The sequence below is a fragment of the Thunnus maccoyii genome, chromosome 22 (assembly GCF_910596095.1).
Source record: "Thunnus maccoyii chromosome 22, fThuMac1.1, whole genome shotgun sequence".
Lineage (NCBI taxonomy): Eukaryota > Metazoa > Chordata > Actinopteri > Scombriformes > Scombridae > Thunnus > Thunnus maccoyii.
The window spans coordinates 594,011-620,890 of NC_056554.1; the positions used below are offsets into that span (position 1 = coordinate 594,011).

At 40.1% G+C, this 26,880-nt stretch overlaps 1 protein-coding gene across 1 annotated transcript in view; it reads left to right on the forward strand.

The window, feature by feature from the left end:
• Nucleotides 1–1,908: 1,908 nt before the first annotated feature.
• Nucleotides 1,909–26,880, forward strand: part of ache (acetylcholinesterase) — a 52,520-nt gene continuing 27,548 nt past the window's right edge. The window contains exon 1 of the mRNA XM_042400900.1: nt 1,909–2,155. The gene's annotated coding sequence lies outside the window, so the exon portion shown is untranslated. The remainder of the gene's footprint in view (nt 2,156–26,880) is intronic.

Below are 26,880 nucleotides of genomic sequence, written 5' to 3' on the forward strand. Positions count from 1 at the left end.
CCCTGTGCATCAATTCATTAAAGCCTCCACGCTAAAGAGTTGTTTGAGGTAAATGTTTTTGCTTCCACACTCCCAGGACATCCAGTAAGCTCTACCTATCCAGCTAAGCTTTATGTGAGATGCCAAGAATCAGGCCCATGGTTGAAGTTAGGGCATACCAACACTACTGAAGCAGATGGGACATCGACAGAACCCATGGGTAATGGTTGTGTGAGGGCAGATCTGTTTGTGCCATCATCAAAGAAGAGTGGAAAGAGGAAAGAGGCATTTGGACTTTTTTCTGTAACCTTACAAATTACAATAAATACAACCAGTTAAGGTTTATAGCACAGAGAGTGGTCTGATATCTGCAATGGATTTGGCCACTGCCTTTATACCTTGAAGGAAAACTCCAATAAGGGAAAAACTATTTTTGTACATGAAGATCATTACTGGTCATGTTTAGTAATTAATCGATAATAAAAAGAATTGTTAGTTGCTGCCCTAATGTTTTCTCTCAACTTCAGAGACTACAAATTTCTCACAAAAAATGCTTGACCCACACTAGGGACTGAAAGTCAGGATATCAGGACCTCTGTTGCTTCAGTCTGTCTTTTGTGAGTCTCCCGACTTTATGGAAGTTCTATATCAAATTGCTGTGGTAGCCCTTTACACCATGAAGGCTCTAGAGGGATGTGGTGTTTGCCATAGACACACTAATTAACAAACAAACAGGCATCCTTTTGTTGCCACTCAAGGGAGAGCCTGTCAATATTGATGAGAGCTGCCCACAAATCAGTAGCCACACTTTGTTTTCATTTCATTGGATTTTTATTGGATTATCATAGAGTCAGGAATACAAAGATTTTAGTCAAGGGAACAACTAAGCTGACGAAGTACAGAGTTCCACACATACACAGTAATTACCTTATTGTTCCATTGTATGTCTCTATCTTCTTAGAGCTAAGGTGAGACAGGTGATCAACAAATGAAACAACTGTGTCACAAGCTCAAAAACAGTGATATAGCTTGAAGTTTATAGGTGCCAGTGCATTTCTTATACCCTTCAATTTAGCAAGAGGGGCAAGGTGGTGATGCCTATGCCGAACCACCATAGAGGGTGAGCACTGATGTCAATTTTTCATGTGATACCACCTCCCTGAAACCACTGAGAGGTCAAACAAACCAAAGGTGGCTGCTATGAGTAGAGCTGTGATATCAGGAGGAAAAACAAAAACTTTACAAATAGATTATTTGAATCGACACTGACCTGTACTGTACTGACCTGTACTCAGATGGTTAGTGGTCTGTGGACTGTGAAATGCTGCCAGACATTGAATTTCCTAACACATATACTGAATTCACGTACTGTATATGTTTCTCACAACTGGAGAAGTAATATAGCATAATAATTGTGATATTTAAGTGAATTAATTAATTAATTAAAAGCTGTTTTGTATGACCTTTTGTGAGACAGTCATGGTGGCAATGGTTATACAGCATGTTTGGTATTTAGAATTGCACATGAAGCATTACAGCATTCTTCCAAGTTGATAAATTGTCTTTTTTCCATAAACTCTCTTTTAATTTACCAGGCTGTCTTGATCTGCTGGTTGAACTGTTACCTACAGAGCTGTAAAATTGCCACTGAGTGTTTGTAGCCAGTAGCCTAATCAATAGGCCTATTTGTAATTTAATCTTCATTTAAAACAGCTGCACTGGTAGTGACACAATGCAATATCTTCTTCTCATTTCATTTAATTCTTTTTTTTCTCACAATCAGTGAATTATAAACACTGGTTGACAAACCTCTGGCTTAGGCAAATTTGGCACCATAGGCATGTCCATACTGTTTGACAGAAGCAACGCAGATGTACCTGTTCTCGCGAGAAGAGATGTCTGTCCAATGTTTACAAGCGGTATTTATTTGCAGCAGTCTCCCCCTACCGTCAGTGCTGTACGCTCCGGCTGTGTGAATGTGCAGTCAGCGCGCTGCTGCAGGGAGGAGGCATTACCGACATTTCGTCTTTGACAGCCGGCCGGAGACACCTCTCCGTCGGGAAACATTTTCATTTGCCCCGAACCCCTGTCGTTGTTTTCTGTCTAAGCAGAGCAAGGAGAGGAAGAAATCTGCTCGCAAGTCGTCGGCTTCGATTTGCTCCGCAGGAGTAGCCAGGTAAGACAGAAAACTGGTGCCGACCAGCTAATGTTACTCGATAACCCGTCTGACAGCTGATATGAAATGACAGTTATTACACGATACAGTTATTGTGGAATGAATTTCTTCACTCGATCTGTACGTGCCCGTATCAGCCTTTGCACCGCGAGAGCTGCAAACCTATCTGTCTCGTGCAGTAATGAACAACGTTCACTTACACTGTGCACACTGTCGTTATAACACTGTACATGACTGATGTGATGCCCTTTAATCTTTGCTTTATCGTCGGTAGCCATGGTTACTAACCATTTCTCCACAGAACCGACAGCAGGTCAGACTGGGCTTTTACTGGAGCCCTGTCACCGTACGTGTAGTTCTCACGCAAAACTCCATTTAATATACTGGCAATTTATGGTTAGATTGTTAATCAGCAAATATACATAACTAATGGAATAAATCTGGATATACACTCTGAATCTGCAAGAGCGGTGTGTCATTTCGGCATACATATATCACGTGAGGAATAATGTGTTTTTGTAAAATGTATTAACAATTCGCCTTATGCTGCCCACAAGGTTGTAGGAACAGCAAGTGAACGTCCTGGAAAGATTGCATTTAGTTTAACAGGGTCAATTAATTAATCTAATTGTGAGACATTGTGAAATTAATGAACACGGTTGGCTATGTGATATAGCTGGAGGAGACAGTTCGGAGAAATCGATGTGTGACGCGCCTCTATGGCAGACGCATGTGGCTGCTGTGTGTTGTTGGTGTCTTCTTTCGTTACACACGTTCTCTCTGTCTGTTCCCATGTCTCGCTCTCTCTCTCTCTCTCTCTCTCTTTCTCTCTCTCTCTCACACACACACACGCACACACAGTATTATATCTGCATAGGTCTTGGTTTGCAGAGAGCTCAGATTGAACCTCTCCCGTGAAAATTTGCATGGTTTTGGTGGTTACATGTTTTAATCGCGGCTGTTTGTTATACTAAGGCCTTTCTCACGTATTCCTACCAGTGTTCAGTATTTCTCAGTAAATTTTTCTTATTGTCTTACTCAGCATCCTTAACCAGTGCTTTATTTGTCATTATTACATGCCCATTATTATAATGACATGATATTTCAACCAGTGGCAATGTTGTTGCGTGATAATGTCATTATTTCCAAGCAGGGGCATTTGTAAGTATGGTCAGTCTGTAGTAACATACAGTAACACTGCATATTGTGATGACAATTATCTCAGTACAGAAGCTGTGTTCTCTCAGGTTGCATATTCTGCGTTTCATCCCTTAGACACTCAAATATCTCTCTGTGTGATGGCAGATCAGATCTCCAGGGCACTCTCCTGTGTTGCATATTGCATAACAGCCAGTGCTTTCAGGGATGCTGCATGTTGGCTGAATTAGTTGATGATATTTGCGTGTGTGTGTGTGTGTGTGTGTGTGTGTGTGTGTGTGTGTGTGTGCGCGCGCGTGTGTGTATGGTTAAAACAAAGTGATCCTCCTCTCCTCTCCTCCCTCCCTGCTGCTGCTGCACTTCACTGTAGTCTCAATTTATTGCTTCTGTAAGTCATAATAGTAAATGCAGTTTTGGCAGCTGGCAGTGCACCCTCCTTATCTGCATTCTTAGTGTAACGACTGCCAAAATGTAATCAATGCTGCAGCTTTTACTCATTTGTAAAATGTTGTATTTGAGTAAGGGATCATTTCTCTAAGTGAATTCTGACTCTGCATTTTTGATCTCTGGGGACTTGTTCCACGCTGTGGTTCTGTTACACTGCTTTGCCTTACAAGCTTAGAGGAAAACAGGACAAGGCTGGTGTTATTCTAGATTTTTCTGATTGTCAACAAATCTCACAAATCAGATCAAACCCATGAATGTGTTAGTCCATCTCTCACTACCTGTCTTTGTCTGTTAGCTCCAAGGCCATTGGTTCCTACTGAAAACAAACAATGCTTCATAAACACATTGTTTATGAGGCAATTCTAATTTCCTAAAACAGCTGGCCACTGTAGTGTTTAACAAGCGTTACTCAAGCAGGAGGAAATTGTTGGGTACTATTTGCAGTGGCTGATTAATCCACCTTTGGTGTTCTAGTTAGTTTTCTCACAGCATGATGGTGTGTGTGAGATTATGTCAAAATAAACTATAGCGTGTGTATTCATGGTGATGAAGGAACATGTCACCCAGTGCAAAAGTGCGGCTCATTGATGTGTATTTAATAGTCTATAGATGAAAATGGATCTCTATGATGAAGGTCTTGATGTGCCACTGAGCACAAATATAACTTAAAAACTGAGCGAAAACACGTAATGACACCAAAATGATCTTGACTAAATATTGCATGTTGTATAAACCCTTGTCTTTCTTTGGTGGATTTAGATCTGTTAATTCAACTTGTCATGTAGTTGTTTTGAAATTGTAAATCTCATTTTCGTTTTCATTTGCATGTTCTTAATATGAGGAGTCTGTTTTTCATTTGACACTGAGAACTCGGGTAACACTATATAATAGCGACCATTAGTAAGTCATTTATCAGACATTAGTAAATGATGAACAAATCATGAACAAAACATTAATCATTTGTAAATGATTAGTTAATTCTATGTTAACATATCACAAATATGTTGTAAATTATCTACAAATGATTGATGATATAAACAAATCATTAGTAAATGTTTACCTAATGCTTTGTTGATATATTATGAATGAGGCCTGTTCCTCATCTGTTATAAAATATGTGTAAATATATTAGTGTATCATTTATAAGTCATTTACAAGTGCTTTTGCATCTCCCTAAAGTGAACCATTAATTAAACATAAATGTCTAATCTATCACTTTCAGATTACTCTTACCTGTTACCAAGGGTCTATGCATGTACACAAAGCTTTAACAAACATTTTTGCATCGCCCTAATCTAAATTGTAAACAATTCATCACCAGAGAATGTGTTACATGTCATTTGTAGTTCTTCCTTACCTGTTACAAATGATCTATGTGTAAGTTATTTATAAACTTTTAGACAATCGTAAATTGAAACTTACGATTAGAGGGCTTTTTTTTTCAATGTTTTTTTCAATGTTTTTTCATCTACCAAGGAGTAACATACCATTTTAACTGTTCCTCACCTGTTACAAAAGACATGTAAATGTATAAATTACTACTAGATTTATTGCAACAATGGTGTAACAAAAACATTCACATGCTGCAAAGTTAAACAATTTTAAAAAAAACATAACCAGACACGAGACTCCTTCTTTTGTGCAGCATCAGTATTCTTATAAACAATCTCCACAACTGTTCGTGACAACTGTTCAGAAACTATATTTCAATAATTAACACATTGCTAAACAAATTTTTTTTTTTTTCATTACACTAAGTCTCCTCCCAATGGCCTTTTGGTGCTCCAGGCCCTCTCTGAATGTTTTCGTATTTTGTTTTAGGATCTGTGCAACATTATGACACAGTGTAATTTCTTCCTGCTAAGGAAAAAGAAAAACCCATACCCATGCCAAACCAGCACCCTGCCCCACCTTGTACTCTCTCTTAACTATGGGGAGAAGCTTTCCTTTTTTTTTTTTTTTTTAAATGCTCAACCTCGGACAACAGTACAGGGTCATTACTTAAAGCATCTCGACACTTCATAATAAAGATCTTCAGCTTTTGCCATCTGAGATGGCCTCGTAGGAGTTCCTCATACTTTGCCTGTGACACATTAGCAAGCTCTGCAATCGCAGCACTGGCCACCACTGTGTTCCTGTCCACACCGACAGCTGCGTAGGAAGCTCTCAAGTTCTTCCTTCTTCTGAACTCACGTAAGACCTTCTTGTATCTTTTCACAAGCTGCTGTGGAGTAAAAGCTACAATTGAAAAGAAAAACAAAACAATACATTAAGTTTTTAATTTTTTAAAAACCAAAACCAACCAAAACTTGCAAATCCTTGTATGACTCTTCTCTTGTTAGTGTAACCTTTATTTATGACAAACGTAAACTATGTTTTCCATCAGGAACTCAAAATTGATTTTGTAAAACCTTTGTCATATACCATGTGATAGTGCATTATTAGCTAATTATAAAATTATAATAGTGTATTGTTAAACATCAAGAATAGATTTAGGTTTAACATGCTCATATAGTATGTTTTTGCAATTACTGGTCCTGGGGATAAACAGGTTTTTAGAGCCTACTTACCTCTCCTTACAAAGCATCTTTCTTTCCCTCTCTTTTTTACCCTTCTGTGATTTTGCTCTTTTCTTTTTTCTTCTTTTTCATGTCCTTATTGCACTCACTGACTTTCTTTCTCTCATCTTCAGATGATGAAGTAGAGGAGGATGAAGACAAGGAAGACAATGTTGAGGAGGAAGATGAGACTGGCTTGAATGTCTCTGATGAGTCAGATAACTATGTCGCTTTGGTCAGCTGAAAAGCCATGATCTGTCCCAGCACTGCTTTTCTTCTTGTCTAATACAGAGAAAGAAAAAATAGTAGAACTTTGACACATGGATAACAAAATTACATTTAAGACCTCATAACAATAAATAGAGAAAGAAAAGTACACGGTAGAAAGGAAAATAGGTCATGTGAAAAGGGCTCGTTGAGTTTAGACACAGCCTCTTGCTAGATCGCTGCCTCCGCTCAAGTAAGTAAGTGTGTTTCAATGAAGCGGCAACCTCCGGGGCTGAAAAATGAAGCCAATGCGGCAGTGCCAAAAACTGCAGTTCCTCGAATGGCCTCTTGAGGCTGGCTCCAAAAGTGAGTCAATCCCCAAAGACCCCTATATTAAAATGCCCAAATTTAGAGCAGAAATAAACATGTTTACAGCCTGGCACAAAAAATGGTTTTAGTCTCTATAGCTAATTTCCCCTTTCATGACAACTCTATGGGGAGTGAATTTTTTTTATGACTCACCCGTTTAAGTTTTATTTACCCTGTAAGTTATGCATAATTAAGGACGTGGCTCCTTTGAGTGACAGGTCGTTATCCGCTAAGTGGCTTGTTTCAGCAACCAGGCTTCATTCAGCCCATCTCAACTCCACCTCTTTGCCCATTTTCAGGCACTGCCAAGATGGCAACGGCCGGAGCCGCCCACTTTGAGCTTCAAAACCACTCTTCAGAAACCAATGGATGACAGTGGCTACATCCATATTTTTTACAGTCTATGGTTTCAATGTGCCTTTTTGTGTTTGCAAGTTAGTTCCTGAACACCTATGTGTGCTGTAACAGTACAGAAAAACAATGTTTTTCCCACTACCTACTACTACCTGTCACAAACAGGCAAGTAAACCCTGGCTGAGCTGGCCTTATGACAGAGTTCAAGCTAAACTGTGCAAAAATATTTGTTACTGATAATGTTATTGTAAATTTAATACTTACATTCTGACAACTGCCTCAAAAGGGAGTCCCATTTTGTGGTCAACTCAACGATATTCTTTGATTGAAGATCTTTTTTCTTTGCCCTACCCAGCTGTGTACAGCATTTCTTTGCATATAGCACAGCTGTTGGGGATGTTGGCACTAGCGAACACCCACTAATTATACATCATGTTGCTGTATATCATGTATACACCAAAAATTGGATGATGTTTGTTACATAAGGCTGACTTCCTGCTGACAGTAGGTGGTGCTATGACTTAATATTGACATGTAGATGTGTTCAGGCCTGGACTCTTATCAAACATGAGAAATTTGGGGCAGATTGGACAATGTCAAGTGGAGTTACCGGAGCTGGAGAGTCAATCACGCTGGATGGTAGAGAGGAGATGATAGAGACGATGTTATGTGTCTGTTTAAATAGAAGTTTAGCCAACTTCTCTGCATTTAACACAGGAGCTGAGAGCATTACTCTGCATGGCGCTGCTGTCCTCCGCCTCCATCATTCATTTTGAAAGAGCAACGGCCAATGGAGAAACTCCAACACTTGGCCGGCTTACCAATGGTGTAACTTCATCACTCACTCACTCACTCACTCACTCACGGACAACCGTGGTTATTGGGCTGGTCCGTTGGCCGGTCCGGCTGAAAACTTAAAGTGCTCATACTTCATGGCCAATAGTGCCACCATGTGGTTAGTTATTATGTGTTTAAAGTTTTGGCTAATAACTCATGAACCGTGAGGCCTATCAAAACAGTATTTGTGTTCGTTGGAGTGTGTTCGTTGGATAATGACGATTAGACTGATATAAGCCACGCCTATTTCCACCTAAAAGAATTGTCTCCCATTTTGGATTTTTAAGTAAGCACATTTTTTGCTTCTGTTGGCACATATTTCAACTAATCTTCACCAAGTTTGGTACATATCACATTTAGATAACCCCTAGTTTGTTTTTGGGTATCACCTTCCATTTGTCTGTAATTGGTTACCAACCTTTTGAGGGCATGGACTGATGCACTTAACAGGCCATAACTCCTCAATACTGAATACTTTAATATTATAACATGATATTTCTACAGTTCTTTTGTCTGTAATATAATGAAATTTGATACACAAGTTCTCCATGAGAATGTGCACAAGATATTGAAGCATGGCACCAATAGCCCCATCTTGTGGCCATTAGTGAAACACCACCATAATACTTACGAACCACTGTATCTCTTAAATGTAACATTCCATGGTAACCAAATTCAGCAAAGTTTGATTGAGATGCTGAACAAGTCTGTAGCATTTGATACAATTTCACCTGTAGGTGGAGATACAAAATTTTTAAAAATTGCTTCTGGAGCAGAGCCTTGCAGTGGCAGCAGCAGCTAACAGCTTGTAGCTCTCAAACACATTTTCTTCAGAAAATGCAAATATTTTTAGTATAACATCATATTTCTACACTTCTGTTGTCTTTAATTAAATGAAACTTGGTACCATGGAATGGAAAAATATGAACATAGTCACCGTGACGTCACCTATTGGTTTGTGAACTACTGTTTTGAAGCCTTGAGTTTGGCAATATGACCATCGCCAACTTGGATTTGACCGTCACCATGTGTGATTTTTGGAACCAGAAGTGACCATATTTGGACGAGAGGGTCGGGCTGACCATAGCGCTAGCTGCTAGTTTGGTTAGCATGGTGCATTTACAATCTATGGTTAACAGTGATAACACTAATGCTAATGCTAATTTCCACTAGCACAAAACAGGCCTAAAGAGAGCTGCATCTGTCTCAGTGAGAAGATCACTGAGCTAGAACAAAGAATTTCCACACTCTGAGAGCTGACTGTCACTGCTCCCTATCCTGCTGATGCTGCTGCTTCTCCGGCAGCTGCCTCTACTCTGCCTGTTGCTGCTGCAGCCACTGCTTCTTCTCCAGTCTATGCTTCTTCTCCTGCTCCAGTCACTGTCCCTGAGAACCCCTGGCTTTAGCGCAGAACTAAACCTAAAGCCCCAATCAACTCCACTCCATCACATCCAGAGCCACATCATCACCAGCCTTAGGTTGTGGTAGGCGACTGCAATAGACATCCGGCTAGTGAATTGATTTTACATCCTTGATTCACATGAATTCCCTGCACTGGCTTGGAATCCAAGGCCTCGTCCACCTCCCATGATAAAACCTTTGTTTTGGTCTCTGGCTAACTTCACTGCACATCTGCTGCGCAACGTGAATAAAGTTGCAGCTCTGTCTCCGTCCAGCCTGACGTGCTTCTGCTGGACTGGTCTCTCTCATTCACCTACTCATCCAGGAACAGCAGATGTCCAGTGACATAGGACACAGCGTAACACTCCATCTCACCACCGCCATACCAGCTTGGTGACCCGCAGAGCTGCTGTCTGCTCCCACCGCAACCATCAGACAGTGCCGTCTCCTCTGCCATTAACGTTCATCATTTGTGACTCAAAAGTCAGAAATGTGAGAGTCGACTGAGCTCATACTCTCTTTTCCCTGGTGCTGCAGTGCAGGACATCACTGAGGAAGTAACTGACCTAATTAAAATTTCCCACCCTGAGGTTGACAGGATTGTCATGGGTATGACATGGGTACACATGACATCAAAAAACAACAGTCTGAACTGTTGGAAACGTGACATTGTAAACCTCTTCAACATCGTCACGCAGTCCCACAGCAGAGTGTACGTCTCTGGACCAACCCCCTCTTTCGGGCATGGAGGGGGGTGTTTTAGTCGCCTTCTCAGCCTCAGGAGCTGGCTGTCATCTGTATGTGACATCTATGGTGTGCACTTTGTTGACAGCTTCAACCTCTTCAGGGAACAGGGACATCTTTTCGGTGCAGATGGTCTCCATTTGAATGGAGCTGGCGCAAGGGTAGTTTCTGCCAACCTGGCGTATAGCATTTGCCATCCACATGCTCCCAGTCCACCTGCATGTCACTACAACGTGACCATTCATCAGACCATTTCTGACTGGTGCGTCAACTGATGATGTTCCCCCGATCCTAGTCCCTACAACAATGGTTCTACCTCGCACACCAGCACACTATCTACTGGGCTCGGATCATCTATCTCCAACATCACTGTGAGGATTAACCCTGATATGGTCACCTCCGCTCTGCCCAGAGCCACCCTGTCCTCTGACACCCCCTACAGGTAGCGTTTGTGCCGGAACCCTGCAGTGAGGAAGCAGAGGATGTCCAAAACATTTCAAACTGTCAATCATACCAAAGTACCGAAACTGAGGGGACTATTTGGAGGACACTTAAACATCAGAGCAATCAGGTAATTAATTTAATCTAACTCGAATCTGGACTTTCTGTGTATTTCTGAGACATGGCTGAAAGAATCAAATCCCGCTAGTGTATCTATGGTACCAGGATATGATGTTTCAGATGGGACAGAACTGGAAGAGGAGGGGGGGGTGCTTATATATGTGAAAAATAGCATAAAATGTCAACATGTTCTGTTCAAAGTGGTTGACACTCTAGAATGTCAGGTAAAAAATAATCTCAAATGTCATAGGTGTAAACAGGCCCCCCTCAGCAAATGACTTTATTACAACAATATTCTATGATCAACTTGCTGAAATCCTGAAAGAGTGCAACCACAACAAAGAACTACTTCTTAAGGGTGATTTTTAATGTGAATTGGGAGGATAAGTTAAAGAGAAAAAAGCTAAAAATGGTTACAGAGAAATTCCACCTACAACAATTAGTCAAAGGCTCAACAAAGACTGCAAAACTCTCTAGTACACAATTAGATCCGATATTTACTAACAAACCAGAAAGAATAACCAAAAGTTATGATGAATAAAGTTGATGATTACTGGTTTATCTGATCACAGTCTAACTCTATTTGCGAGAAAACTGACAAAAAATAGATTTAGGAATACTGCAACCACCAAGACAAACATCTTTCACAGCATACCTAAAGCTACACAAAATTTTACAATGAAATTACTAGTTTGAAATGGGCTGATTTACTATCTTCTGAAGAACTGTATCGGAAGGCTGTAACACATTTACTCGTACAATTAATCCTATTAGGGAAAGATTTACTGTGAGGGTCCAGAAAAAATCTAAAAATAAAAATAACCTACCTTGGTTTAATGAAAACTGGAAACTGATGAATTCAAGATATGCAGCACTGAGGAAAGCAATGAAAACTGGAAGAGACACTGATATGCAGATTTTTAAAGGTCTGAGTTACTCCATTAGCTAAATCTCGTTTTCATCTTTACTTAATTAATGAGGCAAAAGGAAACAGTAAACTGATCTGGAAAAATACTGATAATCTCACGAGGGCAGACTTAAAGTTTTCAGCTCAAAGTACAGAGAGAGTTAATTGAAGATCATCTTTCTATTTCCTCTGTCTTTAATAATTTTTCTCTGGAGTCTGTTGAGGAAAAAAATAGATAGGAAAAACATTTACAAAAAGGGAATTGGATATTGTTCCTACAGATGCTACAGGCCAGGTTTTAAGCTGACAGAGACCACTGAGACACAAGTAAACAAAATCATCAACTCCTTAAAAAGTTCCAAAAGTATAGATGCTTTCCAGTTTGACACCATATTTGTTAAATCACACATACTTCAACTCCTCCCATTGCTCACTTAATCAATTTGGTTTTTAAACACAGCTCCTTTCCTGATTGTAACACCTATATTTAAATCTGGAGACTGCCTTGAAATCAGTAACCACAGACCAACAAGTATACTGGCAGTACTCTCAAAGGTTGCAGAGAAAATTGCTGTTGAACAGTTGACAACATTTCTTCACACAAGCAATTTTTGTCTACATTACATGCAGTTCGGCTTTATAGCAAATCATTCCACTAAAACTGCTACCTTGCACTTAATAGAGCAAATTAAATCTAGGCTTAATGGACAAGGAGTGGTTGATGCTAGGGATGCACAATATTGGATTTTTTGCTGTTATCCGATATTTCCAACTTATTGTGGCCGATTGCCAATGCCGACACCAATATACGTACATAATTTTTTTGCAGCTGGCTTAGGAGACTATTACACATGCAATCATAGATTGTAATAAGTATGATCAAGAAAGACAATATATGAAGGAAGAACTTAGGAATACTGGATTAATGAGCTCAGCATTAAAACTTAAATGAACTTGCCAAGTGGGTGGAGAAGTAGAGTTTTTGATGAGTTTATTAGACAGACAATGTGTTTCCTATCTGTGCAGCTGAACATAGCAGCTCCTCCGCGGACTATTTTACCCTGATGGTCCTGGTGCTTCCTCCGCAGGCTCCACTTCACTCAAGCTGCCCGTCAGACCCGCTGCTTCTTCCCACTTTAACCTGAATAAGAAACCGGGGCTCGGTGCTCCGGTTGGATCCACACGGAGAGCTGGGATAACGTTAGCTGAGAGGCTAGCAGAGCGTTAGCAGCAGCATGGCCGGAGGGAAGCACAGCCAGCTAGCCTCCGCTAGAAGAAGCAGCTGGTCGGACTGGCAGCTGAGTGAAGTGGAGCCTGCGGAGGAAGCACTGGGATCATCAGGGTGAAACAGTCCATGGAGGGAAGCACAGTCAGGCGGCGGAGGAGAACGCAACAAATTGGCCTCTCATAATCGGCAAAAAATGTTCATTTCGGGCCGATGCCGATATTTCATTTTAGAGCTTATATCAGCCGATACCGATGACATGCCAAAAATATCGTGCATCCCTAGTTGGTGCTGTGTTTTTAGATCTGCATAAAGCATTTGACATAGTCAATCATGATGTTTTAATTTCAAAACTCTCTAAATTTTACTTTTCATTTAGAGCATTGGCATGGATGTCTTCATATTTATCAAATAGGATGCAATGTGTTTAAGTTGGTGATGCACATGAAGTGTACAATGGGTGTTCCACAAGGGTCTGTGTTAGGCCCCCTATTATTTAGCCTATATATTAATGACTTCCCTCAACAGTGTCATGATGTAGAACTGCATATGTATGCAGATGACACTGTTGTATACACACATCTAAAAACATCTGAGTTAGCAGCTGCTAAACTTACACTTTCAATGGAAAGCATCACACAGTGATCGCACAGCATTTGGGCAGTCAGCATTTTCTGTAAAAGCCACAACTCAGTGGAATGCCCTACCTGATGACATGAAGAGCTGCAGCTCCTTCAATACTTATAAAACCAAATTAAAAGTTTACTAAAATCTACTCAGCTTTGTAACTACTGATTTGACATTTTATCCTATGGTCTTCACATGAACACAAATATTCTTGATTTTAATTGTGGCTATGTGTGTTATGCTATTGTGTGTAACCTTATGTTATCTATCCTGTATTATTTTGTATCCTTTGTACTTTGTATTTTATTATTCTTTATCCTTTGTATTAAGTTTTTTGACCAGTACTAAGTTTTTACACAGTTTGTCATTGTGCTGTAATATGTTTCAGTTGTGACAAGGGACTGCAGATGAAAACTAGCTATGAGCTAACTCTGGTACAGTGCATTAAAAGGCAACATTTATGTTTAAAACTGTACATGGTCCCTTTCAAATAAAATAAAGAGAAAAGAGTTTGGGTATCTATCATCTGCTATCATCAATTATCTAATGGTACTTGATGATAGCAGATAAATGTTACCACATTATTTTTAATTTTCCCACAACTTTTCAATCTTATACCACTGACTGGTTAGATCACTGACAGTTCACTGAATCACTGACAATTTGTGTAGTGTAAAATGTATGCAGCATAGAGTATACTCACTACAGAGTAACTAGAAATAGTTTATAGAGATAGAGATAGAGAGATAGTTTAAGTGTGAGCGATGCTTGACTCCCTTTAGGGCTTTGTTTTTGTTTGCTATTATATTCTGATCTATTGTAGTCTAACATATTCTAAGTTTTGTTCAATACCCTATAATTTCTCATGGTGTTCTGCTGTGCTGCGACGACTTAGTGTGCTTTTGTTGGTGTGTGTGTGTGTGTGTGTGTGTGTGTGTGTGTGTGTGTGTGTGTGTGTGTGTGTGTGTGTGTGTGTTTGTGTGTGTGTGTTATGTCCTGTAATCGTGGTGCTGTGTGAAACATTAGACAGCCAAACTGCAAAATGGAAAATTCCAGTGATTCCCCTGCTGCCAGTCAAACTATCACAGGGCTGAGATGCTTCAGTGGCACTGGGTTCTGTGTGTTAGATTCTGTTAGAGAAGGTTCTTCTCTTGCTTTACTAACATGGCAGGAATTTAAAGAATTGCAAATTATCATAGCATGTGGGGAGAACAATATGAATACAATCTTCTATCACAGTATATCAAAATATTGATCCATTTTGTGACATAGTACATTTTCTGTAAATGTAATTCAGAAAGAGTTTACAGGTAAATGGGAATGACCATTTTTAGTTATCTAAATACCTGACAAATAAACAAGAAGGCAAAATATCTGATGGTCAATAAATTATCATCTCACAATATTTATTGTCATGTCGCCTTACATGAATGGTACATGAACCGATTATTTAGTATGATATAGAGAGAGAGATGGGTAGTGTATATTGTAAACTCTGCTGAAAAGCAGTATTCATAAAGACAGGAATACCACAAACGTTTCTCACCCAAAGTATCTGCATCCAATAAAGCATGCAGACAAGCATTTGCAGTCAGAACCCATCCCCTGAAACAAGCAGAGAAACACCCAGCAACAAACTGCAACATTACTATCTGCCTTTCCTGGTGTTGATAGACACATCACATATCCTGTTGCTTTTTGAATGGTAAAAGAAATACGCATGGTGGAAAATGAGAGCTTTTAACTGATAAACCCTGGCTGTAAACACACTGTGGGATCTATACCAAGCTGCAACTACCATGGCTTGAGGATGTAGCCTATGTGGAAGTACCTTAAAGTGCCACAGACGGCCGCCAAATGCTGACTCCAACTGACTCCCATTCAGAAATCCTCAACTTCTCTCGACATACTAAATCAATAATTTTTTCAAGTCGTTATGGTCTCAATCTCTAAATTCAGGCCCTCTAATAAGTGTGATGGTGGTCATTTTGGAAATTACTGCTCCATTAATAAGATTTGAAGACTTACAGTAGCTTTGATGTCTGCCGAGTGGCCGTTGATTTACAGCTGTGATTGACAGTTGGCTCACCTGCTGCTCTCCCTGGCTCCTGGACTCGCACTGAGTCGGACTATTGTCGCAATATTTCACTAAGTTTAATGTCACTTGATTACGATACCTGCCCTGTTAGTGCAATTTAGCTAAAGTAGTTAACATTAGCCCACTTGTGCAGTGCTTGGTGTTCCCAGTAAGCTAGCGTTTGTTTGGGTCCAAGGTAGCGGGGCTTGTTTCCAGAGCGTGAAAGGCAACACCCCACACTCCTTATCTGGAAGGTCCTGGCTCCAAACAGAAGAGATGGTGCCAACTGTAAGCTGCAACTCTGGGCTTCAAACCTGCTCCAATGCAAACCAACAGGAGGTCACACTTCGCTACGTCCATCTTTATATACAGTGATCCAAACTGACAAGATTGAAGATTTTTGGTTATTCATCATTTATTTATTGAAATAGATTTTTTGTTTGCAGGTCAGACAATTCTTGATTATTTTTTAGCTTCTGAATCTAACTCTACCATAAGAGAATGTTCTATGTTATGAAAAAAAATACTGCATGATGGGGACGAGTGTAATGCGAAAAATCTGTATCGTTGTATTGAAAAGTACCACAGTCAATTTGATCACTGAGTCTTTTTACACCCTTTAACTCTTCCATTTTGTTGTTGGAGTTTTTGCCTTGGGGCTCCTTTTATCTTTTCCATTTGATTTGAGCTTTGTTCCTATATATAGCTATTATTTAACCACATGCACTTCTTCAGTGAATATCTATAATGAAGCTACACCAGGCTGATCAAAGATCTGTGCTCTATTTATGTGACTTTTCAGGATGGTTTTTTTTTTAGAGGACTGATTTGTTATTCAGTATACAGATAGACAGCGTCTTCCATACTCTGTCCAATGTTTTATCCTAAGAGACACATGACATGCCCCCGCCCCCAGTGAAACCAATCCTCCTGTGAACTTCATACACAAATTCCTCAGTCTAATTTGAGAAGTGACACACTTTCTCCCCACCCTGTCCACGACCCCTCCACTGAGTGTCTCCCTGTGCCCCCCTCTCTTATTTCCTCACTCTCTCAAACTCCTCCTCCTTCCATCTCCTCTCTCTGTTTTGTATTCATCTGTTCCTCTTTTCGTTCTCTCTTCTCACAGATCACCTTCAGAAGTCTTCACAACTTAAACTGGTGCTATTTTCTGCAGCATTTCGGTGGCACCTGATTTTGATTTTTTTTTGTCTTTTGACAAAAAATGATGTTACCTTTAGTCACATTTTATTCATTTGATTTTTGTTAGTTTTAGTCAACAAAAACTAAAAACATTTTAGTCTAGTTTTCATCATGCCTTTTTATTTTTTATTTTGAGGCACCACTTTCACCATCTTTGTTGTGTACAGTTACCATGGCTAAAGGTTAGCGTTTACTTGTTGACAAACACAGTATCCATGTGACACTGTCTGTTTGAACAGAGTATTCCTGTTCACCCACCATTAGCATGAACATTAGCAAGGCTACCTGTGCTCTCCACTGCAGAGCAGCTGATCACTCACCTGTTCACTCACCTGTTCACTAAGACTGCATCCATTTCTCTCCGTTTTGATCCTCCCTCAAGACTAAAGCTGTGAACACAGAGTTTTTCCAAAACATCCTCCTGAGTGTGTAAATGTGAAAATGCCAGCTTGACGTTGTGTGTATGGAGAAAACGGAACTTTGTAGAAACGCTGTTATATCAGTGACAAAACAGATGGTGGCAGTAGTGCAGCATTTCATTAGAAGAGGACAAAGAAGAAACACAATAACAACAATCGCGGATGGCTTCATGCGAGTGTTGTTCTCTTTATTGTCTACTTTGACAGCTTGTTTATAGTTAAATATAGCTGTCTACCACCTTTCACTGCTGAAATTAATCTGCCAATTACTAATTTGCAATCTGCTTGCAATAAACTAAATGTCAGGAAGCTGCTGGGGCAACAGAAGTAGTATACCGTTTTGTCTTCGCTGGTTTTCTGTAGCTGACTTGCTTGTCTGTCCTCTGTGTATGCCCACTAGGAGGAGAATTAGCTGTTATGGCGTCTTAATGTGGACAGGTATTTCCAGAAACAAGGTGAAACTCCTTCTTTGGATGTAATTTTTGCGCAAAAACAGCATTTTAGAATTTAGCTGGCTTAATGTAGATGTAGTCTAAATCCTGTTCACTGTCTGGGTTTATCTTGAGAGGAGAGGAGAAGAGGGATAACAAAGTGATTTTTCTTTGGTGAGCATCAAAAATTTAGATGGTTGACTGCCAACATTATGACTGACTATAACTGACTTATTACTTGAAATCCACATCCACAACACTTGATAATATTACATTATCTTACCTTTTTATAAATGTGGCCAAGCTCACTACGTTTTCACAGCTGTTTTGTTGCTACTTCTTTTCTAATTCTCAATGGATTGTGGATGTATTTAGTCCATAAATCTATTTCTTTGTCACATCACATTACTGACAGACAGAACGTTATTGAATGCAAGATGCTTCTTATTAACAGTTAGAGCAACAGCTCAAACAGCTAAATCAACTTCTGAGCAACAGATATGATTGGCTACTGGAGGAGACTGTTTTACTAATAAGGAGCTACAGTGTGTGATTCCACCGATGCTGCAGCTCACTGAACAAGACAATTAAAAGTCATTAATTAATGTGTCCATTTTTCCATCTTTTACATTGTTTTTTTTTATTTGTTGATGAAAGATATCAAACATTTCTTCATAGTTCGAATTTTCAAAGGTCACTTTTTATTTACTTTTAGTCGCATTTTTGTTGTGAAAGAAACGTCATAAACAAAAAATGTCTGTCATACTTTTTGTTGACTAAATTAACACTGCTGCATAAAATAAATTACTAGCATTTGGGTTTCATTTTGCATATACTCAAGCAAATTACCCGCATGGTGCATAATTAACATCTTAATAGCTGTGGCCCAGTTACACACTACACTATTTAAATTCTAACGGTGTTTTCAGTATTTAGTGCATTTCCTCTGACAAAATTACATAATGAAGCAGTATAAAAGCGCTGAAATTTGTGACTGCAGTACTGATGATGATCATCATTCACAAAAGATAGATCATGGAAGTTGGGTTGAACAATTAATAATTTTAGTACGAAATAGCGATTTGTTGTGATTTTAATTATAACTATATTTAGCAGTGTCTTAACAAGCTGTGGGAGGTGTAAGATTAAGACAGCAATGGATGATTTTGACAGCTTTTCATTCACAGTTGTCTTTTGATGCTCAGGTGACTAAAGTGGTGCAGTCCTGCTTTGTCAAACTGAGACATGTAACCAAGATAAGGTCATTCCTCTCATTTGCAGATCCAGAGAAGGTCATCCATGCTTTTATATCCTCCCGACCTGACTACTGCAGTGCACTTAATTTTGGTCTAAGTAGGTGAAACATCCCAAAGACTACAACTAATATGAAACACTGCTACCAGGGTATACCTTCTCATTCCAAACAAACCCCACTGAATTTCTCAGGGAATGGGACTTCAGGCCTCAGTATGATTCAAACGAACAAGGTTACATGACATGTCGTCCTACCATGTCAGAAGTAATTCTACCTGTTCTACATGTTCCCACTGGCTGGACCCAAAGCCTGCCATCATAATGTCCTACTGGCTGCATCCCACTGCCTCCAATCTCTCTTCACAAAGTCTTTTGTGTGGTGTTTGTAGGCATGACATGAAGAATTGTGCTTTCTGAAGGTATTCATGGTTCTGTACTCAGCTGTTCACACGAAAAGTGGAGGAAGTATTTGTGTAAGCAATATTAAGGAGATCTTGAGAGGGAAATTGGCAACTGTCTCTTTTGGTTAGTAGCAAAAACTTGCACTTGCATTCCACTGTCACAAAGGCAGTTTCAAGATACTGTTAGACGATCAGACAAGCATTTCCTTCAAAGTATGCCAAGGCCTTGAGAACTGCACTTTTAGGCATTTAGGACCAATTTGGTACCCACTGGTAATCACCAATTCCACCCTTCCCTCTCTTTTCCTTCTCCAGCATCCTTATCCCCTACTTCCCTGCAGCCTCACTCCCCCTCCTCTCTTCTACCTCCTTGTTGTTCCCACCATGCAGCTGTCACTGCTATTAATAATTGCGATGCACACCCCCCATAAAAAACATCTTTCCTCCTGCCATTCCTGCATTCTCTCCCCTTCCCTCTCTCTTCTGTCTTACAGTGTATGAGGTCTTCCACTAATTTTCAGTTCTCCTCTATTGAGATAGCATTACTTAGTGCATTCTATAAACTGTACAGAAACATGAACCAGGTTTCTGTGATGTCAAATCAAGTCAGTTTTATTTATATAGCCTCAAATCACAGCAGAAGTTATCTCAGGGCACATAGAACAGGTCTAGACTGTACTCTTTAAATTACAGAGACCCAACATTTTCCCCATGAGTAAGCACTTGGCGACAGTGGCAAGGAGAACTCCCCTTTAAGAGGAAGAAACTTGAACAGAACCGGGCTTTAGGTGGGCAGCCATCTTCCTTGACCAGTTGGGTTGAGAGAGAAAGAGGGAGGGGAGAGGAGAAAGAGAAACACAGAGAAGCACAGCAACAACAATAACAACAACAATAATAGAATAATAAGAAACAGGTTGCTGGGTGTCGGCAAAAAAAAAAAAAAGTGAAAATAGTAGATCTCTCCATTACGAAAACACCATTCGCTGTCTGGTCATGTAAAAACAACCCATGCTGGAGTCGAACAGCATTTTATAAAAATGTTGTTTAATACATACAAATTATACTTTCATATGTTTTATGTTGTGGCACATACACTGCTAGAAGTTTTTTTTTCATTTTTAAAGGAAGTAACGTGGTTTAACATTACTTGGGAAGTAACGTGAAATGTTAACGTTAAAAGATTGAGCTTGTTTCCTCTGGTGTTTCATTGTCATGATATTAGATTATTGGGAGTTGTACCATAGCAGTTGATCATTGTATTGTTAGGAGCACATGGCATGCATCCTCACCCTTTATCCTGAAGTTATCAGCTCTTCTCTTAATTACATATTGTTGTTTATTGGTTAATCCTGCTGGATACTGGTTATTGATTTTTACATCCAGTACCTCCTTAACAATATTGAGATCCATTTTACTTACCCTACCTACTCCTACCTCCTCTCCCTTACCTTTTCACACACAAACAATTACAATGCACACAAATACACAAACAAAACAAGTACGCACACAGACACAAAACAGCCTCTCTCAGAAACACACCTCACTTACTCAGCCACTTTCACTCACAGACACTCAATCACGCACTATGAGTCTCTCTATCTCTCACTATATCTCGCTCACTAATATCCTGTCTAGCCGCTGCAAAAGCTCTATCGAAACGCCCAACAAACAAACCCACAAAGTTGTAGCATGTTAATCGACTTTATATAGCTTCCACTCCCCCCTCGTCATTTCATTTGGTAAATGGTAAAAGGACTGTACTTGTATAGCGCCTTTCTAGTCTTCCGACCACTCAAAGCGCTTTTTACACTACAAATCACATTCACCCATTCACACAAATTCATACGCTGAATGGGTACAGGGGCTACCATGCAAGGTCCCAACCTGCCCATCAGAGGAAATCTAATCATTCATACACATCCACACACTGATGGCACAGCCATCAGGAGCAATTCAGGGTTAAGTGTCTTGCCCAAGGACACATCGACATGTGGACTGGACGAGCTGGGAATCGAACCGCCGATCTTCCGATTAGTGGACGACCCGCTCTATCTCCACAGCTGACTCCACTCGTGTTCGAACTGGGTGTGAACATACTCTGTATGTTCCAAGCTGTATGAAAGTATAAACAGTTCTCACATTGATTTGACATCAGATACATAGTGGTATTTGATACAAATATGACACAAGAACATTTTGTAAATGATTTGACGTTTGCAGTTACTGCCTCCTTTCTTTAATATTGGGTGTGTTGGACAATGAGCAATCTAAACAGACAAACATCATTTTAAAATTATGAAGGATAGTTTAATGCAAATTAATCTCTATATTGAGAACTAGGCTAATAGTTGGCCTTTCAGCATACAATATCAGCAGGCATTATCCACATGAAATCGCCCAGGACAGCTGCACAACATTGGTCAGTGTTACATCCACAGACAGGCTTTCAAAAACCAAATAAGTTGTGACATGTTCACCGAACTTTTATAGACTATTGTACCCCCGTGGTGATTTTGGTTTCTACGCCTGTGGGTAAACATTATCCAATTTCTGTCACTATTTGCTAAATAAGAGTTAACAGTCATGTGTAACATCGATGAATGAGCGTGCTGAATCGTACAACTATATCGATGTGATGAGAGGGATAAATGCCTGTAGCCTTCGATATGAAACATGATCGATGGTACATAACATTACAGATGTTGCCACAAGTTAAACTGGGCGTTACGCTATCACAATTTGACAGCTAGCAGCTAACTCCACACTATGTTCGAGGTGAACACATACAGTGGTGTGGATAATTGTTTGCCCCCTTCCTGATTTTTTTTTTTTTTGCATGTGTGTCACACCTAAATGTTTCAGACCAACACACAAATTTAAATATAAGACAAAGACAACACAAAATGCAGTTTTTAAATGAAGGTTTTTATTAAGGGAAAACTAAATCCAAACCTACATGGCCCTGTGTGAAAAAGTGATTGCCCTCTAAACCTAATAACTGGTTGGGTCACCCGTAGCAGCAACAACTGCAATCAAGCGTTTGCGATAACTTGCAATGAGTCTTTTACAGCGCTGTGGATGAATTTTGGCCCACTCATCTTTGCAGAATTGTTGTAATTCAGCTACATTGGAGGGTTTTCGAGCATGAACCGCCTTTTTAAGGTCATGCCACAGCATCTCAATAGGATTCAGGTCAGGACTTTGACCAGGCCACTCTAAAGTCTTCATTTTGTTTTTCCTTCAGCCATTCAGAGGTGGACTTGCTGGTGTTTTTTGGATCATTGTCCTGCTGCAGAACCCAAGTTTGCTTCAGCTTGAGGTCACGAACAGATGGCCGAACATTCTCCTTCAGGAGTTTTGGTAGACTAGCAGAATTCATGGTTCCATTTATCACAGCAAGTCTTCTAGGTCCTGAAGCAGCAAAACAGCCCCAGACCATCACACTACCACCACCATATTTTACTGTTGGTATGATGTTCGTTTTCTGAAATGCGGTGTTACTTTTACACCAGATGTAATGGGACACACACCTTCCAAAAAGTTCAACTTTTGTCTTGTCAGTCCATAGAGTATTTTCCCAAAAGTCTTGGATCATCAAGATTTTTTTCTGGCAAAAATGAGACAAGCCTTACTGTTCTTTTTGCTCAGCAGTGGTTTTCGTCTTGGAACTCTGCCATGCAGGCCATTTTTGCCCAGTCTCTTTCTTATGGTGGAGTCATGAACACTGACCTTAACTGAGGCAAGTGAGGCCTACAGTTCTTTGGATGTTGTTATGGGGTCTTTTGTGACCTCTTGGATGAGTCATCACTGCGCTATTGTAAGACCAAAAGAGTAATTTTGGTCGAGCCACTCCTGGGAAGGTTCACCACTGTTCCATGTTTTTACTGTTGGAGTCCCAAAGCTTTAGAAATGGCTTTATAACCTTTTCCAGACTGATAGATCTCACTACTTACTTTATTTTCTTTCTCATTTGTTCCTAAATTTCTTTGGATCTCGGCATGATGTCTAGCTTTTGAAGATCTTTTGGTCTACTTCACTTTGTCAGACAGGTCCTATTTAAGTGATTTCTTGATTGAGAACAGGTGTGGCAGTGTGGCATCAGGCCTGGGTGTGGCTAGAGAAATTGAACTCAGGTGTGATAAACCACAGTTAAGTTATGTTTTAACAGGGGGGGCAAACACTGTCATCTCCCATTCCCTTTAAAAGCCAGGGCCACTTGCACCTTGGCGGATTGCTATTATAATGGCGCATTTGCCAAGTAGAAAGAAGGAGCTCTTCTCTGCAGAGGAAACGGATCTGCTCTTGCACAAAGTGAAAGCGCACGATCCATAACGAGCACACTGGCCCCTGCTGCTCCTGGGCCCTCCTGTGGTCAGCCCCAGACCACCAGTTTAAGGTCATGTTCATTAATTTGTTGCAAATTTATTTTCGTTTGTTTTTTGAAAAGGTTTTTTTTTTAATTACAGCTTTGTTTCTTTAAAATTGTGTTGTTCAGACATGGAGTGTCAGGTCAGGTTAATTGCTGAAAGTATAGAAACCTGATCACTGTACTCTCAAAAAATGTTAAAGAATATTTAAATACTGTTATAAAAATTAAATCATTAATTTTAATCATGTGAGGAATCATTAACACAATTGTCAGGACTTGGATCAGCTCTCCAAGGTGCTGATCCTGCTGCTGGCAGCAGCTAGGAGCTGTCCAGATTCATTTCTTTCTTTAATCATTGTTTTCACCTCATTTATTTCCTTGTATGTTCCTCATGTACTGATGTAGCAGGAAAGTCAATCTGTGTCTGATCCGTTGCTGTCGGTCTGTTTAAATACCTACGTGTATTGCCACGATTTGGTCAAATAATTAGACAACTTCAGCCGTCATTACTGTGATTAGTTCATTAGTTCAAACTGATAAATATTATGACTAACAATTATGACATGTATTTTTTTAAATATGTTTTTGTACACAATAATAATCTTTCACACTGTAATCCTTTTATTTGTCATCGTTTGAATGTCTGTGCGCTGCTGTCCGTCCGTGTGTGTGTGTAACAAGCAGAGTGTATGCGCGTTGTGCGCCCGCCTGTGTAGGTGAATATTACTGTCTTGATAATGCGCCCTTAAAATAACAGTGAAACACTGCACCATTCACTTCAGACTAGATTTTTGTTCAATCACGCAATCGCTCTCTGCTGCCTCAATAGCAATGCGCCAACAATGTGCCTGACCACACCTCATTTTATGACCAACACACCCATGGGCGCTCAGACGGGCACAAGTGCATTTGCTATTTAAACAACGTGGGCACTGGATGGGAAAATGACAACTGCATCGATCTTAAACTATCAAAGACACTTGCGTTGCGCTTGGCGCCACTTTGCGCCGGGCGTAAGATAGGGCCCACAAACTTACAAGACACCAAATAATTTGTTGCAGTGGTGAAACATTTGTCAGAAAAGAAGAGAACTTCCCCCCTTCTTTCTCCTAAAGCAGGAGGGGAGGCACGCAACGAGTCAGCACCAGGCCCCAATGCAAGATGGTCAGTGCGGGCCTGCCCAGCACAACCAGACGTAACATAATGTAATATCAGCAGCACATAAAAGAAGTGAAAGCACACAGCTTTAAAATGACCAGCAACAGCAAAATGCACTGCTATGTTGACACCCAGATGAAATTATTACAAGGAAAACAGACCACCATGCTATGGAAGAGGAGTCATGATAACAAGGCCAAGATAGTGATAGACAAGCCTACTTGACAAAATCTGGTGTCGGACCATCATACCAGATGAAAACATGATCGTTGACAGCGCGCCCACACATTGACATTATTCATGTCTGCACACAGGCCTTATAAACACAAAACACAAGTGTGTAGGTTGATTATTAGTCAAATAATAAATAAATTCTACCTACATCATAGGCGGACTCTCTGCTAGCATTAGCGGGTGTCTTATTTGGCTCTCCCTCAGTGGAACAACTAGTGCTTGCTATCTTGTCTTTCTTATTTAAAGAAACTGCCTATTTTTGGAAGCTTTGCTTTTTCTTTCTCGGCTGCTTTTTCCAACTTTTGCTCCTGAAACCTGCTTTTGTGTTTGTACTCCATTGCTTGTTTTTCACTTAACTTACTATGTGGATTTTGCTACCCAGTAATTCGCATGTCCATAATTACCCAGAATTCCATGTGGGCACACTTTTCACATTTTTGAACATCAAATCGCCCTTTAATCCTTATTGATACTTAATTTGGAAATGTAAACTGTTTTATGTTATTGTGTTGTTATTAATTTGGTGAATGACTGACATCAAGTATGTGACACCATGGAGTAGATGACTCATTGAGTACTATAAATACTTACAGCTCACAATAAAATTTTGGTTGCTGCATGTATACTGTAGACTCAGTGCTTGAGATGTTCACGATATTTTGATACGATAGTAGCAAGAGGGGTTCCAGGCCCCAGTGCAGCTGCATTACCTGCATATGGTAGTTTTGCCGCTGCTAGGATACACAACAGAGACAGAAACCGATAGAAGAGCGAGAGTACCAGCAGCCTTTGAGAAGTGCTGGTGCCCAAGAAGAAGTCATGGTACTCCAAAGAGTAAAATGTAGAGGTCTGGTACTGCGTACCAGTGAGTACCAGACCTCTACCACTTCGAGCACACACTGGAACTTGGAACTGAAGATTTTATCTCACTAGTAGGCATGTCCGTGCAAAATATGATCTTAGTAGTGAGACACTGTTCACAAGTCTATTCCAGAGCCAGTCCGTCTCACGTTTCTCTGACGTTTGGAGGTTCCCATCTCATATCTCCAAAGATGATGTGAAACTGATGTGAACTTATGAACTCCTAAAACATGATCAAATAGCTCTATAATGCATCCTGTTACATTTCATTTGTTCACCGAACCTCCAAACACCAGAAGCTTAATCTGCAGAAGGACACACACAAGACTTATAGTTGTGTATAAAGGGCTGTATACTCAAACACATGCATTTATACTTTATCTGTTTGTACTGCTTTGTGTGTCTGGGTAGGTGATAGTGTTCACATGTTCACATACAGAGGTCAGGGTTAGCTATAAATTTCTTCAAACTTTATCAGACTGGGGGTTTGAATTTGTCCTCTGCATACCACCTTGCTGTGATGAGCTCTCACAAACACAGTGTTGTACCTCATTTTGTATTTGCTTACAATTGTGCAACAATGCCTGGAGACAGTTGTCTCCCACCTGTCAGGTTAGAGGCTTCTGTTTATGTTTTGCAATGTATGGTTGTCATAGTGACAGGATTAGCTCGGAGGAGCAGTAAGGGATAGGGGGCAACTCTGTGTGTGTGTGTGCGTATACTATTTCTGAACACACTCCCTCTCAGTTGTATAGAGAATCTATTTTGGTGATGTCACTTTTCTCTGTCCCTCACACACATATTCACACAAACAAACAGGGTGATATTATCAATTGAATACCACAACATGTTCAACATGGAAAGTGTGAGTGAAGCTACAGAGGAGACTGATCCTCTTTCTTTTTGTGTTTGCTGAGCTCCAC